The sequence below is a fragment of the Heteronotia binoei genome, chromosome 19 (assembly GCF_032191835.1).
Source record: "Heteronotia binoei isolate CCM8104 ecotype False Entrance Well chromosome 19, APGP_CSIRO_Hbin_v1, whole genome shotgun sequence".
NCBI lineage: Eukaryota > Metazoa > Chordata > Lepidosauria > Squamata > Gekkonidae > Heteronotia > Heteronotia binoei.
The window spans coordinates 26,569,959-26,589,222 of NC_083241.1; positions in this window are offsets into that span (position 1 = coordinate 26,569,959).

Below are 19,264 nucleotides of genomic sequence, written 5' to 3' on the forward strand. Positions count from 1 at the left end.
TGTCTCCTGCAGTGAGGCTGTTATACATCAAGGCACACTCTAAGGCCCAGAATGGAAAGAGAAGGCCACAAGCTTCTTAGCAGACGGAGCCAATAGAAAGCAACCTGGAAGCCAAAACGTACTCCAGTCCATAAGATCGTGTGGCTCAACAGAAATGAAGTCTACCCTTAATGATTCAGGTGAATAGCTGTATTGTAGCAATAGAACAAAGTTCTGTAGCAATAGAACAATCATGCAGTTTGAGTTTCGGTATAAGCTCCATGGGCATGCATTCATATATCTGAAGAAGTGGGCGTGCACCTGAAAGCTGATACCCTGACTCAGCTTTGTTCATCTTAAAGGTGCCACTGGACTCAAACTTTGTTCTGCCCATAATGGGCATTCCAATCCCTCTCATGTCACAGCACCTACCTAATCAACATGACTTCCATCTTGTGTCAACATGACTTCCATCTTGTGTCAATATGACTTCCATCTTGTGTCAATATGACTTCCATCTTGATTCCTCCACATTCAGTTTCCAATCACAGGCAAGTACTTGGAAGCTGAGTCTGCAAGACACAGGTCAGATGGAAAGGAGAGCAGATGAATGTCATCCATGGCATTGGACTTAATGCAACCACAAGGCCTTATGTGCACTTTGGACACTAGTGGATATCTTGGGAGAGTGGTTACCAGTTGTCCACCATAACGCCATCCCCTGTTAAGACTGAGGACAACCAAGCACCTGGGAAACAAAGCAGATCACTCATGGTGCACCAGGACTACCTTATGAAGTCTCTTATCTGGTTCCAAGGCCAAAGGCACGTGATACAGCCCCAGCGATCATGCCAACACTAAGCAGAGCTCAGGTGGATCAATGCCTGAATGGAATACTGCCTGACATATCTTGCCTTCTGTGAGTTCTGTGGAAGTAAAGCAGAATATGAAATAAATAAATATATATTTATTTACATCTCACCTTGCTCCCCAATGGGGACCCAAAGCAGCTTACATTGTTTTCCTCTCCTCTGTTTTATTCTCAAAAAAACCTTGTGAGGTAGGTTAGGCTGAGAGTGTGGGACTGGCCTAAGATCACCCAGCGAGCTTCCATGGTACAGTGGGATTGGAACCTAGTTCACCTAGGTCCTGGTCCAAAATTTTACTATGGTGAAATGACAGCCCCAGTTTAGATTACATTTATAGGGGACCAAATATATTCATGGAGAATTGGTCTCTCAATGGCTATTACATAAATGGAACCTCCATGTACAGAAGAAGAAGATATTGGATTTATATCCCGCCTTCCACTCCGAAGAGTCTCAGAGCGGCTCACAATCTCCTTTACCTTCCTCCCCCACAACAGACACCCTGTGAGGTGGGTGGGGCTGGAGAGGGCTCTCACAGCAGTGCCCTTTCAAGGACAACCTCTGCCAGAGCAATGGCTGACCCAAGGCCATTCCAGCAGGTGCAAGTGGAGGAGTGGGGAATCAAACCCGGTTCTCCCAGATAAGAGTCCGCACACATAACCACTACACCAAACTGGCTCTGTATCTTTGAGTACCAGTTGTAGTGAATGACAGCATAGACACACAACTGTTGCTTTCCTGCTGGTTTAAATGGGGTCTTTTGTGTTCTGAAGTGATGTGGACACTCAAATCTGGATGGATCTCTCTCAAAAGCCCATCAGGAACTCATTTGCATATTAGGCCACACCCACCAAGCCAGTTGGAACTGTGTTCCTGTGTGTTCCTGCTGTGTTTTCTTGCTAAAAAAAAAAAAAACCCAACACACACACACACACACATATGGCTTTTTTGCAGTTCCAGCTGGCTTGGCATCAGGGGGTGTGGCCTAATATGCATATGAGTTCTGCTGGACTTTTTCTACAAAAAAGCCCTGTGTGAAGCAACGGTGATGTCAGGGGGTGTGGTCTAATATGCAGATGAGTTTGCGATAGGCTTTTTCTACAAAAAGGCCTTGTACATATATATAAAATCTCTCTTGTCTCTTAAAGCTTAGGAGGAATGCAGAATCCATTTCCCGTGGGGATAAGTCTGTCACTTAAAAGCTCCATAGAACAAATCTCCCTTAATCTAATATATACTGCAGTATACATGTTAGGCATATGGTCCTATTATGTATGTTAAACTCGGGCGTTTTTGCTCCTGACTGTACATGACTATGCTTTTTACATAGTTTTTGTGTTGAAGCCTTTGCAACGTTGAGTGCACACTCTCCAGGGAAAGTTGTCATTTCTCCCTCCATTACATTAAAAGTGAATTGCAGTTTCCCTCGGCATACTCTTCCTTCTCTTTAGTTAATTATCTGTAGCTACTGCTTGGAGGAGCTTTGCTGTGAAGCTGATTTTATGCCTTTCTGGAGTTCCTGCAGAAGTGTGGCAGCACTTTCCCATCAGCTACGGAGTGCTATGACTCAGCAGCTACAGACTGCATTCAGTTTGGCTACAGTTCAGCAGAGGGATTCAGGTCAGGTCCGGCGGTAGGGGTTCTAGCGCCCCAGGCTGAACCCTACGCCCCCCCCTCCTAGGGACCGGAAGTGATGTCATAGAGCCACATAAGCTTCATGCGAACACTCAGCCCGCACCTCTCCCGCTTCAAAGGGAGGCGAGAAGAGGCTGCATCCTTCTTCACAAGAAAGAAGGGAGAAGGCCAGGCAAGGAGTGGGAATGGGCTGCACGTTCTTTCTTTGAGAATGCATGGCTCGGCATGCCAGCCCTTTCCGGCTTCAGAGGAACCCGGAAACAAGGCCACCTCCTTCTTTCTTCACAAGAAAGAAGGATGTGGCCTCTTCCCAGCTTCCTGTGAAGCGGGAGAGGGTTGGGCAAGGGACAGGCCAGGCTGAGACGCACGTTCTCAAAGAAAGAACATGCAGCTTGCAACAGCCCCTGGCCTGGCCCTCTCCTGCTTCAGAGGGACCTGGAAAGAGGCTGCCTCCTTCTTTCTTGCCTCTTCCCAGCTCCCTCTGAAGCTGGAGAGGGCCAGGCGAGGGATGTGAGGGTTGGCGTGAGTGGGGAGGGGGTGAGGTGGTGCCCCAGGCGGCTGCCTACTTTGCTGTCTTCCACGTGCTGGCCCTGATTCAGGTGGAGCTGAGCTCAAAGTTAACATGGGCCTCTGAGTTAACATGAGAGCCGGTTTGATGTAGTGGTTAAGTGTGCGGACTCTTATCTGGGAGAACCGGGTTTGATTCCCCACTCCTCCACTTGCAGCTACTGGAATGACCTTGGGTCAGCCATAGCTCTGGCAGAGGTTGTCCTTGAAAGGGCAGCTGCTGGGAGAGCCCTCTCAGCCCCACCCACCTCGCAGGGTGTCTAACGATAATAAGGCCTTCTGGAGAATCATTTCAGGTAATCTAAATAACAATTCTGTTACTGACCCAAATATCTCTGAGCAAACATGGGTTGATTACTTCTCTAACATTTTTGCTGCCCCATGTGTATCCCCTCCCATCTTAGCAAACCCCTCAGTTACTGATATGCCGGTCTGGCCTCCAGTAACTCTAGAGGAAATCAGTGAGTTATTGAAGGATTTAAAAGCGGGTAAAGCACCTGGCCCTGATGGCCTTCCCGCTGAGGTATTCACAAAGTTTGCCGATTGGTGGCTCTTGCCCCTTGCAAAATTGTTCTCTTTTATCGATCTGCATGGCTCCATCCCTGACTCTTGGCTTGACTCTATAATTATCCCAATATACAAAAAAAGGGGGTTGGAGTTACCAGAAAACTTCCGCCCCATTAGTTTATTATCTATAGTGGGCAAATTGTATGCAAAACATTTAGAACTCCGATTAACTGACTGGATGCGCCTAGGCAACATCATAGGTCCTGAACAGATTGGCTTCTCCAAAGGCAAATCTGCTATGGATCACTGCTGCACTCTGGCCTTCCTTGCTGAAAAATATATGCATACCGGGTCAAAAAAATTATATGCTGCCTTCATCGATTTGAAGGGTGCTTTTGATTCAATAGATAGAGCCCAACTATGGATCAAGCTAGGTTACCTGGGAATGGACCCTCGTTTGCTGTTTCTCTTGAGGAAACTTCATTCTAATACCTTTTGCCAAGTGAAATTTTCTTCTAGCGGTGACTTGACTAGTAAAATCCCAGTGTTAAAGGGGGTAAAACAAGGTTGTGTGCTGGCCCCACATCTTTTTAATTTATTTTTAACTGACCTGGCACAATTTTTGACCCCTATCAATGGTCATCCGCCTAAACTTGCAGGCCGAGTGGTCCCCTTATTACTTTATGCCGATGACACTACCATCCTCTCTTGTACAAGAGTGGGCCTGCAAAGGTATTTGAACGCCTTTTATGACTACTGTAATTGTAATTCACTCTCTATCAATTATGCCAAATCTAAAGTAGTTGTCTTTTCAAATTGCTGGGGCCCACAGAGATGGTTTATTGGCAATTCAACAATCGAGCAAACAAAAAATTTTAAATACTTGGGGATCACTTTTAACCACAAGTTAAGCTGGGTTTCACATCGTAACAACACCATCAACTTGGCTAAGTGTTCAGCTGCTCAAATTAAACAGTTTTTCTTTGCAAGGGGCAACCAATTAGTTCCAGCAGCTATTAAAGTATTCAAAGCCAAAACGCTTGCCCAAATCCTCTATGGTATCCCTATATGGATCTCAGCTTTTACCAGGAAAGTGGAGGGCATTCAAGCCTCATTCTTTAGACAAATTCTTGGTTTGCCAAAATGTGTGTCCTACTTTGCTCTCTGCTCTGAAGTGGGTCAGTCTTTGGTGGAGACAAAAGCCTGGATTGCAGTGTTTAAATTCTGGCTCAAAATTCATTTTAGAACAGATCCCAACAGCCTCCTTGATTGTATGAAAAGAGACCCATATATTTCGTCCTGGACAGCACTGCTTCTGTCTAAACTCAATCAATTGGGGTTAGAGGTAGATGATTTTTCTACCTCTGAAGAGTCATATATCTTCAGATGTATTAAACTGAGACTGTGGGAATTGGAGGAAACGAAATTACGGCCAACTCTCCCTTATACTTGCTCTCCAGCTTCCTTAGGTCTTTATGCTTTTTGTGGCAAAATGCCCAATTATCTATCAGACCTAACCACTCCAAGTCATCGCAGGGCATTTATGTTGGCCAGACTAAACGCGTTTCCCTCCAAAGTTTTACAAGGGAGATATCAGCGAGTCCCTTTAGCCGACAGACTTTGCTCCTGTGGAGCGAATACCCCTGACTCAATCCAGCATATATTGCTGGATTGTTCTTTTTACCATAACCTCCGTAAAGATTTATTTGGCAAGCTTTCTTTTTCTCCAGATTTGTCTATTCTGCCACCCTGTTATTATTTATTGAGTGATACTGAGGGGGTGGTTAGTGAGGCTGTGGCAAAATTTCTGGCTGACATCCTTAAATTTAATTCTGACCATGTTTGAATGTATCTGTAAGCTCGGTTTTATTTTGATTTTATCTCCAATGTTTAAATTTTTATATTCTGTGTATTTTTATCTGAATCTATTATGCCATTAAAGGTTTGGTATGGTATGGACTGTCTTATTAGTCACCTCCACAGCTTTTTTTGTAGCAGGAACTCCCTTGCATATTAGGCTACACACTCCTGATGTAGCCAGTCCTTCTGGAGCTTACAGTAGGCCCTGTACTAAGAGCCCTGTAAGCTCTTGGAGGATTGGCTACATGAGGGGTGTGTGGCCTAATATGCAAAGGAGTTCCTGCTACAAAAAAAATGGTCACCTCTATAAAATGATCACCCTGTTGTTGCTGGGGATTGAACCTGGGACCTTCTACATGCCAAGCAGATGCTCCACCACTGACCCAGGATCTCAGATCACCTACTGCTAGGTCCTTTTTCACTGAGAATGCTGTGGATTGAACCTGGGACCTTCTGCATTCCAAGCAGATGCTCTAACACTGAGTTATAGTCTCAGATCAAGGCCTTTCCAGCCACCTACTACTTGACCCTTTTGATTGGAGATGGCGAGGATTGAACCCGTGACTTTTGCATGCCAAGCAGATGCTCCACTTTCAAGCCATGGCTTCTCCTCATAATATATAATCAATATTTTCTGGTTTAGCACAGATTATACTATGCTGTTCTGGCAACACAATAGCTAAAACAGAACACCTCTTGTTCTATAACAACCACGGGCCCCATTTAACTATGCAAAAGGCAACCCATCTTTTTTTTGGGTTCGTTCTCTGTGCCTTTCTGCCAGGCCCTTAGGGAAGACATGGGAAAGGTTTTCTGTATTCTTCTGCAGTGCTCGAAACTAATTCTTTGTTGACTCCACACATCCATTCATCACAGCATGAAATCCAAGCGTTGGTTGTATTACAGATCACGTCCTGGATTCTCGATCAGCTGTTGGCAAATATGTATGTGTTAGGACGCAAGGTTAGTTTTTCAATTACATTTGTGCAAGCTAAGCTGGAGCAATGGAACACTTAAGTGCGAGGCGCAATCAAGATCAAATCCAAAACCGCCTGCTAGACGTAAAGAATGAGAAGCTGGAAAAGGGGGGCTTGGCTTGGCAAACTTGTTTACTTCTTTAAAAAGACTGCCATTCTGCCATCTTGGAGCTAAGGGGCCCTCTAGGCTCCATACCAGAATATAAAACCATAGAATACAACATTGAAAACCATGGTGGTGTGGGGTTGTGGTTCAAGGGTCAGACCAGGGTTGAGGAGACCCAGATTTTCATTCCCATTCCACAATAAGGCTCAGTGGCAGAGCCGGCTCGCCCACTAGGCTAACAAGGCAATTGCCTAGGGCACTGGGAAGGGGGTGTGCTGAATTGCTACTGAGAGGAGCCAGTTTACCCCCCCCCCCCACTGCCGCTGCTGCCCTGCCGCCATCTCCTCTTCCTCCTCCTTCCCCTCTTCCCTTCTGTGCCACCGGGAAGGGGCAGTGGAGCCCTGCTTCCTGGCCTCTTTGAAGCCACCCCCCGCCAATCAGCTGATTGGCGGTAAAATGCTGCCGCCCCCTCCCTTCCCTTCTGTGGCGGTGCCACACTCCGACTTAGGGTGGCCATAATATCTGCAGGCCAGCCAGGGACACCTCGAGGGGGGGAATGATGTGTGTGCATGCGCTGAAGCAACCTGTCGGTCACTTCCGGGTTCCTGTCCTGCATCTCGACCTGTGTTATTAGTGACAGGCTGCTTTGGCAGGCCGCTGCGTCGGCCCCCTGGGTCCCACAATGATGGGACCGATGCCACAGGGACGGGCTCGAAACACTCTATAACCCCTCAAAAGAACAGCAGTCTAGCTCGCTTCCCCCGAGCCCTGCCGCCATAAGCCTCAAGGGGGCTCATTTTGCAGCATCTCCCGGCGGGAGGGTGGCACCCGCACGGGACACATATCAAATGAAAGAGGGGGCGCAGGGCTATCAGAAACAGCTGGCGGAGGGAGTTGGGACCCCACCCCACTGGGGGATCCACACCCCGAAAGTGATGAAGGTGGCGCAGATAGAAGGAAGGAAGGAAGGAAGGAAGGAAGGAAGGAAGGAGGGAGGGAGGGAAGGAAGGGAGGAGGGAGGGAGGGAAGGAGGGAAGGAGGGAAGGAAGGAAGGAAGGAGGGAGGGAGGGAAGGAAGGAAGGAAGGAGGGAAGGAGGGAGGGAGGGAGGGAGGGAGGAAGAAAGAAAGAAAGGAAGGAAGGAAGGAAGGAAGGAAGGAAGGAGGAAGGAAGGAGGGAGGGAGGGAGGGAGGGAGGGAGAGAGGGAAGGAAGGAAGGAAGGAAGGAAGGAAGGAAGGAAGGAAGGAAGGAAGGAGGGAGGGAGGGAGGGAGGGAAGGAAGGGAGGAGGGAGGGAGGGAAGGAGGGAAGGAAGGAAGGAGGGAGGGAGGGAAGGAAGGAAGGAGGGAAGGAGGGAGGGAGGGAGGAAGGAAGAAAGAAAGAAAGGAAGGAAGGAAGGAGGAAGGAAGGAAGGAGGGAGGGAGGGAGGGAGGGAGGGAAGGAAGGAAGGAAGGAAGGAAGGAAGGAAGGAAGGAAGGAAGGAAGGAAGGAAGGAAGGAAGGAAGGAAGGAAGGAAGGAAGGCCGCCCCCTCCCGCCAGCCGCCCCCCCCCCGCTTTCGGCCCCCTTCCTCCCTGCCTGCCTCGGGGGGGGGGGCTTACCTTCTCCCAGGGCGCGGGTGGCGGCCTCCCCTCCGGGCGGGTGGGCTGGCCAAGAGGTGCAGCGGCGGCTGGTGCTGGTGGCGGCGCTGCTGGCGGCGGCTGAGGAGGAGGCGGCCGAGGCCACCGACCCGGGGCCTCCCACCACGACGCCGCCGGCCCGCCTCCTGCCGCAGGCGCCGCCGGCCCACCTCCCTCTGGGCCTGCAGGGAGGGTGGGGCGGGGCGCCTCAGCCTCCTCGCCGCTTGGACCCCCTCCCCCCTCGGTGGGGAGGCTGCAGCCAGGCCGCCGGGCCTGCAGGGAGCTTGAGCCAGCGGCCTGGTTGCGGCTGCCCCGCCAAGGGGGGAGGGGGTCCGAGGAAGGAGGGAGGAAGGAAGAAAGGAAGGAGGGAAGGAAGGAAGGAAGGAAGGAAGGAAGGAAGGAAGGAGGGAGGGAAGGAAGGAAGGAGGGAGGGAGGGAAGGAAGGAGGGAGGGAGGGAGGGAAGGAAGGAGGGAAGGAGGGAGGGAGGAAGGAAGAAAGGAAGGAAGGAAGGAAGGAAGGAAGGAAGGAAGGAGGGAGGGAGGGAAGGAAGGGAGGAGAGAGGGAGGGAAGGAGGGAAGGGAGGAAGGAGGGAGGGAGGGAAGGAAGGAAGGCCGGCCGCCCCCTCCCGCCAGCCACCCCCCCCCCGCTTTCGGCCCCCTCCCTCCCTGCCTGCCTCGGGGGGGGCTTACCTTCTCCCAGTGGGCGGGTGGGCTGGCCAAGAGGTGCAGCGGCGGCTGGTGCTGCTGGCGGCGCTGCTGGCGGGGCTGGTGGCGGCTGAGGAGGAGGCAGCCGAGGCCACCGACCCGGGGCCTCCCACCACGCCGCCGCAGGCGCCGCCGGCCCGCCTCCCGCTCTGGCCGCCGCCATTGTCCCGCCGCCGCCTCCGCCACGCTGCCCACTCTCCTGGCCCTGTGCATGCGCAGAGCTGCGCGCACGCGCAGGGAGGAAGCTCCCAGCCTCCCCTCCGGACAGGCGCTCGCTCGTTGCCGCCTTTCCTGCCCGCGCGCTCGCTCGCTGGCTCCAGGAGCTGGCTAAACCAGGACTTTTAATGGTCCTGGGATAGCCAGCCCGGGAGGCGGGAATTTGGGGGTGGCGGCGGGACTTTCCCGGGCAACCGGGACGATCTGGCCACCCTACACTCCGTCCCCCCACGCACTCAGAGGAATGCGGCTAGAATTGGCCCTATCCGTAGACTTGGCCCGGACCTCTCAGCATTCTCCTCCCTCACTTCCACCAGAAGTGAGAGCACTGAAAGGCCCGGGCCGAGTCTAAGGATAGGGCCAATTCTAGCTGTGCTCCTTTGAGTACATGGGAGGGGGTGGCAGAGCGTGCCGCCACAGAAGAGGAGGGAAGGGAGGGAGGGGGCAGCGGTGGTGGTAGCAGCATTTTACCCACCAATCAGCTGATCGGTGGGGGAGTGTGAGGCTGGCGATGAGTCTGCCTGAGGTGCCATGTGCCGTAGGGCTGGCCCTGCTTAGTGGGTGAGCCTGGGACACTCCTTCCCTCTGTTGGCCTTTCACTCAGCCTGTAGAATCATAGAATCTCAGAGTTGGAAGAGGCCATAGAGGCCATCTAGTCCAACTCCCTGCTCAGTGAAGGACCAGCCTAGAGCATTCCATAGAAGTGTTCATCCAGCCCCTACTTAAAGACCACCAGGGAGGGGGAGCTCACCATTTCTCTCAGTAGCTGATTCCACTGTTGAAGAACTCCTTACAAGCAGTTGCTCCACCCCTAGGATTCTAATTTCCCCTGTTCAAATGATTGATTCTTCACCGGCTGTTGCATGGGCGCATTTTGATCCGCGGCTCCCTCCAATTTCCCCCATGGCTTCCTGCTCTTGTTTTTTGGAGAGCCAGAAGCTGGGCGGGAAACTAGAGGGAGCCACAGATCACAACGCGCCTGTGTAGCAAGTGGTAGGGAATTGATTGCTTGAGCCGGGGAAAGCAGAAGCCCCGGGGTGGAACAGCTGCTAGTGAGGAATCCATCTTACTGTAAAAAAATTTTTTTCTAAAATCCTGCCAGTACCTTCCCACCCTTAATTTAAATCTGTTACTGTGAGTCCTCTACTCTGCTACTGACAGGAACAGCTCCTGTCCTCCTCTAAGGGTCGGCCCTTCAAATAATTAAAGAAAGCAATCAAGATCCCCCTCAATCCCCTCTTGAGAGCCAATTTGTTGCAGTGGTTAAGTGCGCGGACTCTTATCTGGGGGAATTGGGTTTGATTCCCCTCTCCTCCACTTGCAGCTGCTGGAATGGCCTTGGGTCAGCCATAGCTTCCCACAGAGTTGTCCTTGAAAGGGCAGCTGCTGTGAGAGCCCTCTCAGCCCCACCCACCTCACAGGGTGTCTGTTGTGGGGGAGAAAGATAAAGGAGATTGTGAGTTGCTCTGAGACTCTGAGATTTTGAGTGGAGGGTGGGATATAAATCCAATAATATAACCATCATCATCTTCTGCTCTGGACTGTACATACTCAAACCCCTCAGCCTTTTCTCATCAGGTTTGCTCTCTAGGCCCTGATCATCTTTGTCGCCCTCCTCTGCACCCACTCCATTCTGTCTGCATCCTTTTTGAAGTCAGGCCTCCAGAACGGTGTGCAGTGTTCCCTGTAAGCTGTGCTCATTGATACAGGAAGCCCCGGTCAGTAGCAACCTGGAGTCGTGCAGGTTCTTGTATTTCCCTGCACAACTCCAGGCTCTTCCCAGATTACTGCAGTTCTGTTCTGCTCAGAACGAGAACTGCTCCCCTCAGTTCGAGATGGGGGGAGTCAAAGGAACATTGGCCTGTAGGTCAGTATGGTGGAGAGCAATGCTCTCTCTAAGCGTGCAGAGTCTTGTGAGTAAAAATTCTTCTTTGTGAGCTACTGACTTTAACGTTGTGAGCTGCTACATAAATTAATGTGCTCTGAGGTCATCCTTCCTGAGCTAAGACAAAAACATGTGAGCTGGAGACTAAAAATCTGCGAGCTAGCTCACACTAACTCCGCTTGGAGGGAACACAGGTGGGGAGGAGAATCCAAAAATAAGAATTAGGCACTCTACCAAATGGAACATCATGGGTACCAAGCCTGAAATTGAATTCACTGAGCCTCAGTGTTCACTGAAATAGGACAGCTTTCATCGGTTTCTTGAATCACATCCATGAGATGGTGACAAAGGCCACCACACCCTTATATGTCTTGTTTTAATCTCATCCCTGTTATCCTCATTTCGATTTCACCTCTCCTTTGTCCAAATAGGTGCTGTGATTTTTCGATTGCTTCGCACAAGCACATTCTGTTATGGGTAGTTTTCTTCATGTGAGACTGGACCAATGCAGATCCAGCACCACAGGGGGAACTTTCGTGACAACCTGAGGTCAACTGAGACATAACATTAGCGTAGATGCTCAATTCAAATGGCTTTTTAGAATGTTTCGACACATCCTGAGAGTTTGCTTGTGGGTCCTTGTGTGAATTGGCAAACATGCATACAGAATACTCAGAGAAGTCTAGCATCACAGTCTTTGAAAAAACAAATGAGATGGGTTAAGAAAGTCACATGAACCTCATGTAACTGTAAGATAAAAGGTAAAGGTAGTCCCCTGTGCAAGCACCAGTCACTTCCCACCCAGGGATGACGTTGCTTTCACGTTTTCACTGCAGACTTTTTACGGGGTGGTTTGCCATTGCCTTCCCCAGTCATCTACACTTTCCCCCAAGCAAGCTGGGGACTCATTTGATCGACCTCAGAAGGATGGAAGGCTGAGTCAACCTCGAGCCGGCTACCTGAACCCAGCTTCCACTGAGATCAAACTCAGGTCGTGAGCAGAGAATTCAGACTGCAGTACTTCAGCTTTACCACTCTGCACCATGGGCTCTATAACTGTAAGATAGCCACTCCCTAAAACCCCAGAATCTCTCAAATCTAGGTTGTGACGAAACTAACGTACCTTTACTGAAAAGGCTTGGTAAGAATTTTAGAAATTGCATCTTGTCTTTAAATGCAGTCTAGGTAGGAGAAAGGATAGTCATGTATGCTTTTTAGTTTATAATCTCATTTACATGTGCTAATGCAGGGGTCCTCCACCTGTTTGAGCCTGTGGGCACCTTGGGAATTCTCTCACAGCGGAGTGGGCACAACCACAAAATGGCTGCCACAAAATAGCTGGCGCAGGAGGCAGAGCCAGGCACAAAATGGCTTACTTCAGTCACAAAGTGCAGGTTCTTACACTGTGGTGGATAGGGTTGCCTGATCCCTTTGTTGCGCTGGCAGGGGGATTGGAGGGACATTCTGGGAGTGAGCAGGTACATTGTGTGATGTGCTGATGTCACCCAGAAGTGATACCAGCGTTTTGGCAACATCGGGGTGACAGTCTGCTTTGGGGGCAAAACTCTATGGTAAAATTTGCCTCCAATCATAGAGTTTTGCACAAAAAGCAGACTGCTGCCCCTCATGTCACCAATGTGTTGACGTCATCACATGCAGTGTTGCTGTTTAGGGGGTGTCATTTCAAATACAAAGAGTTGTTGGCAGTGGGGCTTTTGCCCAACAAGGCTTCTGATTGGTTGAGCATATTTTGTTAAATGTTACTTTGACAGCAATTGCCACCAATAGGGATAGCATTTCCTAGATGGGGGCAAGTCTCTTCTCCAGCCACATCTGAACCAGGCTTCCCCAGTTTGGTACAGTGGTTAAGTGTGTGGACTCTTATCTGGGAGAGAACCAGGTCTGATTCCCCGCTCCTCCACCTGCAGCTGCTGGAATGGCCATAGCTCTCATAGGAGTTGTCCTTGAAAGGGCAGCTGCTGTGAGTGCTCTCTCAGCCCCATCTACCTCACAGGGTGTCTGTTGTTGGGGGGGGGGAGGGAAGGTAAAAGAGATTGTGACCTCTCTGAGATTCAGAGTATAGGGTGGGATATAAATCAATATCATCATCATTGTTGTCGTTGTCGTCATCATCATGATCATCTTCTTCATTAGAGCCACATCGAACTCTATTGGTGTCATTTCAAATAAAAAGATTCTCAGTGAAATCCTCGGGCATGCTCAGCAGTGAGTCACCAAAGATACAATGATAAGGGACAAGGGGAGGGGGCCCCCCACCAATTTTTTGTTTGTCCCAGAAGTTCATCCTTCCTGGCGTTCCACTACTCCTGAATTTCAGTTTAACTAGGAACATTTTAAAATAGCCTAATGCTACTATTTGGGTGAATGCAGTTTGCAGCAGATTTCAGTCCACTGAAAACTCCTCTTACCCCACCTTGCTGACATTCATGCCTACAAACAGCCACCTGGCATAGTGGTTAAATCTAAACTGCAGGTTGGATTAAAACCACTGGACAGGCAGCAATATAATATTTAGTTAGTCATTAAAAGGTAAAGGTAGTCCCCTGTGCAAGCACCAGTCGTTTCCGACTCTGGGGTGATGTCACATTACAATGTTTTCTTGGCAGACTTTTTATGGGGCGGTTTGCCATTGCCTTCCCCAGTCATCGACACTTCCCCTGCAGTAAGCTGGGTGCTCATTTTACCGACCTCGGAAGGATGGAAGGCTGAGTCAACCTTGAGTCGGCTACCTGAACCCAGCTTCTGCCAGGATTGAACTCAGGTTGTGAGCAGAGCTTGGACTGTAGTACTGCAGTTCACCACTCTAGGCCATGGGGCTGTAATTGGCCACTAGAGGGAACAAAACACACATGGAAAAGGAAAAAACAAACACCAAAGCAATAGGGACATGCCAGTGACAAAAATGAGAATGCAGAAGAGCCCGAAGACTGAGTAGATGCAGGTTTGAATCCCCACTGAGCCACAAAACACATGAGGTAGACTTGAGCCCATCACTGACTCTCAGCCCAAACTACCTCATCGAGTTTTTGTGAGGATGGAACGGAGGAGGAAAGATCCATGCACGCACCATCCTGAGGTCTTTAGAGGAAGGACAGGCTAAAAATATAATCGATCGAATGCAAAAAGAGTGCTCTCGATGCAACCAGGGCGTTTTTGGTAGAAAAAGCCCAGCACAAACTCATTTGCATACTAGGCCACACACCCTGACATCACCATTGTTTCACACAGGGCTTTTTGTAGAAAAAGCCCAGCAGGGACTCATTTCCATATTAGGCCACACCTCTAATGCCAAGCCAGCCGGAACTGCGTTCCTGCTCAAAAAAAGCCCTGGATGCGACCATGTACGTGATTGCACCCAGATACCACCTGTGTGGTGCTTTCTGATGTAAATAGGCCCTTCAATGTACAGGGAAAAGCACCACTTGAAAAGAGCAGTGATCAAGCCATACTGTGACTGCTTTTTAGAATATTTTACCCCACGTGCATCAGTAATGCAAAGGGCAGAAGAAGCATAGCAACGGAGAGCTGTGACTGGCCACGTATGTACTGTACTCTCTATCCAATTTTTTTTTTCTAATTGCAACAGGATAAAAGTTCCTGATACTTCAGTTTCACCTCAGAAACAAGAGCAGATGGTTCAGAACTCCAGAACTAAGGGACAAATCCTGTTGAGGAGAATTTTGGACCCATCTCTTTCCTAACAGTCATGGAGTGTTTTTAGTAGGATATCGCTTGTGTTGCAGTCTTCAACAGACCTTTCTGTTTTGTTTGATGCTCCTTCAATGACCCTCCTTCCCATTTTGTTTCTTAATTGTCTTTTTGTTTGATGTGCGTGCGTGTGTGCATGTGTGATTGTCTGTGTGTAGTTCTAAAATTCCTTTAAACATTTTTGAGTCCTCACCGCCTTGGGGACCCTAAATTGGGGAAAAGGCAGCATGAAAACATTTTAAAGTAAAAAAAAAAAGAATAAGCAGAGTTATACCGCAGGGCTTTTTCAGGGCAGGAACGCAGTTCTGGCAGGCTTGGTGTCAGGGGGTGTGGCCTAATATGCAAATGAGTTCCTGCTGGGCTTTTTTTCTACACAAAAGGCCCTGGTTATACCCTCCTATGCCCTTTGGAGTCAAAGGATTTAGAAGGGTGGAACTCCATTTAGGGAGGCACTGTGAGTTTCTTCTCCAGCCGCATCTGAAGCAGGCTTCACCTGGTTCACTGCAGTCACATCCTGCTTTATTGAGAATGCTGGCAAATGCCAACTTAGACTCCAGTTTTGACCAGTGCTGGCCCTAGAGCGCATGGGGCCCCAGGCAGGCTGTCTGCCTGGCACTCTCCTGTCGCCACCTCCCGTCCTCCCTCCACTGTGCGGTGCTCCATTGTGCACACATGCCTCCCCCCCCCCCCCCCGAAGCCCTTTGCAATGAGGCTAGGCCCTACTGGCTTCAAAGCAGCCATATGTTTTAAATGACTATAGGTTTTAAATGACTATAGGCCAGTGGCCTTGACTTCTGTGATAATGAAGTGTTTTGAACAATTAGTTCGAAAATATATTATTTCCTGCCTTCCTGTTATTTTTGATGAATATCAGTTTGCTTACAGGAAAAATAGATCTACTGAGGATGCTGTTAATACTGTTCTTTATACTGCTTTATCGCATTTGGATAAAAAGGGGACGTATGTTAGAATGTTGTTTGCAGATTTTAGTTCTGCTTTTAATACAATATCACCCCATAGATTGTTGTCTAAGCTTAAAGATTTGGAGCTGTCGGACTCTATATGTGAGTGGATTTTGAATTTTTTGTCAGGTCGTTCACAAAGGGTTAAAATGGATGGATATATTTCCTCCGTGAAGATCTTAAATACTGGCACCCCTCAGGGATGTGTCTTGAGTCCACTTCTTTTCACTATTTACACATCTGATTGTGTTTCCAGCAGTCTGAGTAACAAAATCATTAAGTATGCAGATGATACAACGTTGGTAGGGCTCATCTCTGAGGATGATGAGTCTGCGTACAGGAGGGAAGTTCAACAGCTGTCCCTTTGGTGTAAAGTAAATAATCTTATTTTAAATATAAATAAGACGAAGGAAATTATAGTGGATTACAGGAAGAGTAGTTTGGACACCCAGCCGTTGTTTATTGATGGTGTTATGGTAGAACAGGTGACAGAATGGAAGTTTCTGGGAATTACCATGAAACAGGATCTAACATGGGGGGCAAATACTTTAGCTCTAGAGAAAAAGGCCCAGCAACGACTATACTACTTAAGACTCTTAAGATCACTACAACTGTCAGGGAGTCTGCTGGTTGCCTTTTATCGTAGTTCCATTGAGAGCATTTTATCTTACTGCCTCTGCGCGTGGTTTGGGAGCTGCACGGAAGCAGAGAGAAGGGTGCTCCAAAGAGTGACGAGAAGAGCACAAAAGATTTGTGGATGTTCTCTCCCCTCATTGGTGGATCTGTATAATATGGCATGTAAAAGGAAGATACAAATGATCCTAAGGGACCATACACATCTGGGCCATTTGCTTTTTGAGATCTTACCGTCAGGTAGACGATATAGAGTGTTGAAGGCTAGGACAAACAGATTTAAGGACAGTTTCTATCCAAGTGCTGTGGTTAGGTTAAATGCAGGGTTATGAAGGATTATCTGTTTTAGATGTATTTAATGGTTTTAATGGTTTTAATGGTTTTATGAATGTTTAATGGTTTTATGAATGTTTATTTAATGGTTTAAATGGTTTTAATGGTTTTATGAATGTTTATCCGTTTTAGATGTATTTAAATGGTTTTAATGGTTTAAATGGTTTAATGGTTTCAGATGTATTTAAATGGTTTATGAATATGTGTGTTTGATGTGTTGATATGTTTGTGGAAGAGCACCTCATTTCGTTGCTCTCTTTTTGTTGAGAACAATGACAATAAATTCATCTATCTATCTATGTTTTTTTAAGCCAGTGTGGGAGAAGGCTTCTACCCCCCCCCCCTCTTTTCTGGAACCAGAAGTGAGGGAGAGCAAAGCCTCCTCCAACGCTGGCTTCAAAAAACACACGGCTACCTCAAAGTTAGTAGGGCCCAGCGGTGAGCTTGGGTGGGAGGGGGGAGGGGGAGAGCAGCAGAAGGGAGGGGGCTGGTGGTGGTGGCAGCGGCAGTGGCAGCAGGAGTGGCAGTGGTGGTGGGGGGAGAGGCAAACTCCCGGGAGGGGGGAACCCAATTCATCACCCTCCCTTCCCGGTGCCCTAAGCGACTGCTTAGTTTGCCTAGTGGACGAGCCGGCCCTGGTTTTGATGGTACTACTCCCCTAAAAAGAGAGAAAAACCATTGCAGACAAGTAATCTAGGGTTTTTTTCTGCCGTAACTTCTGCCGCTCTCTGTAATTTGTGCTGATGTATTTCACACTCCAAGGGGCACCATTCCATTCAGAATATTTTGCTTGACATATTCATCAACGCCTTGGCAAAGGTCCTAAGAAAATCATGAAAGGCATCGGGGGGGGGGGTGGAGTGCTAAACTCGGCATCTGAGCTGTAGTTGACTTGGGTACATAATGTACTCTGAATTGTATGAATTGTAAAACGGCACATCCTCACGCTCCTTCTGCTCACGAACACAGAAAAGAAAGAACTGATTCAATACCTCATGCCAAAAAGGGAATTTTGGTTCATGAGAATTCCACCTGTCATTCTTCTTGTTAATTGATCTATCATTTGTATTTGTGTGTGTGTGTGTGTGGTAGGTGGGTGGGTGTGAATTTGGAAACGAGGACCCCTTTTTTAAAAAATGAAATCTGTGCTGGTCATTAAATTTGTTTCCAGGCATCCCAGAGGAATCTTGGAAGCTTCTAGAGCGTTTTCAACCTAACAATCAGCAAACAGCAGCTAAGTTTCCTCAAAAGACAACTTTCTATTTGCCAGCATTTTACTGAGATGAGAGACCTGCTCGTAACGGCTTGTATCTTCACAACAAGGATCCAGTGTTATTGTTATTACTCCACTTCATTATGTTCTACTTTTCTCACCAAGGTGACCCGAAGTGACTTGTACCACAAATGAAATAAATAAATAAAGTATGGCTCAAGTGGACCAGGAATCAAGTGCAGATTTAGCCACAATTTCTGTCTGCAAGACACAGGCTAAGAGGTGAAGAGTCACAGGCCCTTTGACTCTTGTCCAAAGGCTGATGCCTCTGGCCTATGCTGGACCAGCAGAAAGAGGAAAGCAAACTCCTCCTCCCCGCCAGCTGCCTGAAGCTCTGCCCACTGGGTGCTGTATTACTGCCATAGCCTCTTCTCCATGGATAGGGAAAGGTAATGTTTACTCTTACACTTGAACATGCAGCAGAGAAACAGAACCTTCCTACTAGGGTTGCCAAGTCCCCTGTGTCCTTCGGCGGGGGACTTTCACATGTGCGCCAAGCACAAGCGGGGCACAATAACATCACTCGGAAGTGACGTCATCGTGCCAGTGATGCCATGCGTGGCTGCTCTAGGCATTTCCAGGAAAACTCTATGGTTTTTCCGGACGCTTTAGCTATTTGGGAGGGGAAAACTCTATGGTCCCTATTGCACTATAGAGTTTTTCTTCCCAAATGGCTAGTGCATCTGGGAAAACCATAGAGTTTCCCTGGAAATGCCTAGAGTGGCTGCCATGTGACGCTGCCAGCACGATGATGTCACTTCAGGGTGACGTCATTGTGCCAGCGATGTAGGGGGAGGTTCCCCCCGCCGGCCCACATTGGGCCGGCGGGTTGGCAACCTCCAGGGCGGGGAATCCCCACCCAGACCAGGGACTTGGCAGCCATACTTTCGACATTTATTGTAACACAACTCAAAATAAAACACAGCTGCAGCAGCATGGGAAACCATCTACTGCAAGGAGCCTTAGTGTTTGTAAGGTATTTGATAAATATGCACACACATACCTGCACACACTGCCCTCGGGTCTGACAAGCGGTAGTGGCTGTTAGAAATGGTCTGTCGGCCTGTCAAATACATTCACCATGGAATCCTCAGTTAAAATTAAGTCCTGGGTTTGGAAAGGTTGAAAACCACAGCATTATACCATTTCTGTTGGTGGACGTCAGCAGGAATGGAATTCTAGCAGGAGCTCATTTGCATATTAGGCCACACACCCCTGATGTAGCCAATCCTCCAAGAGCTTACAAGGCTCTTTTTTTGTAAGCTCTTGGAGGATTGGCTACATCAGGGGGGGTGTGGCCTAACAGGCAAAGGAGCTCCTGCTAGAATTCAGCCCCTGTACATCAGGGCTAGAAGGCAGGTTTTCCTGTCACTGCGATAGGGTTCAGCCTGACCTGGATAGCCCAGACTAGCCCA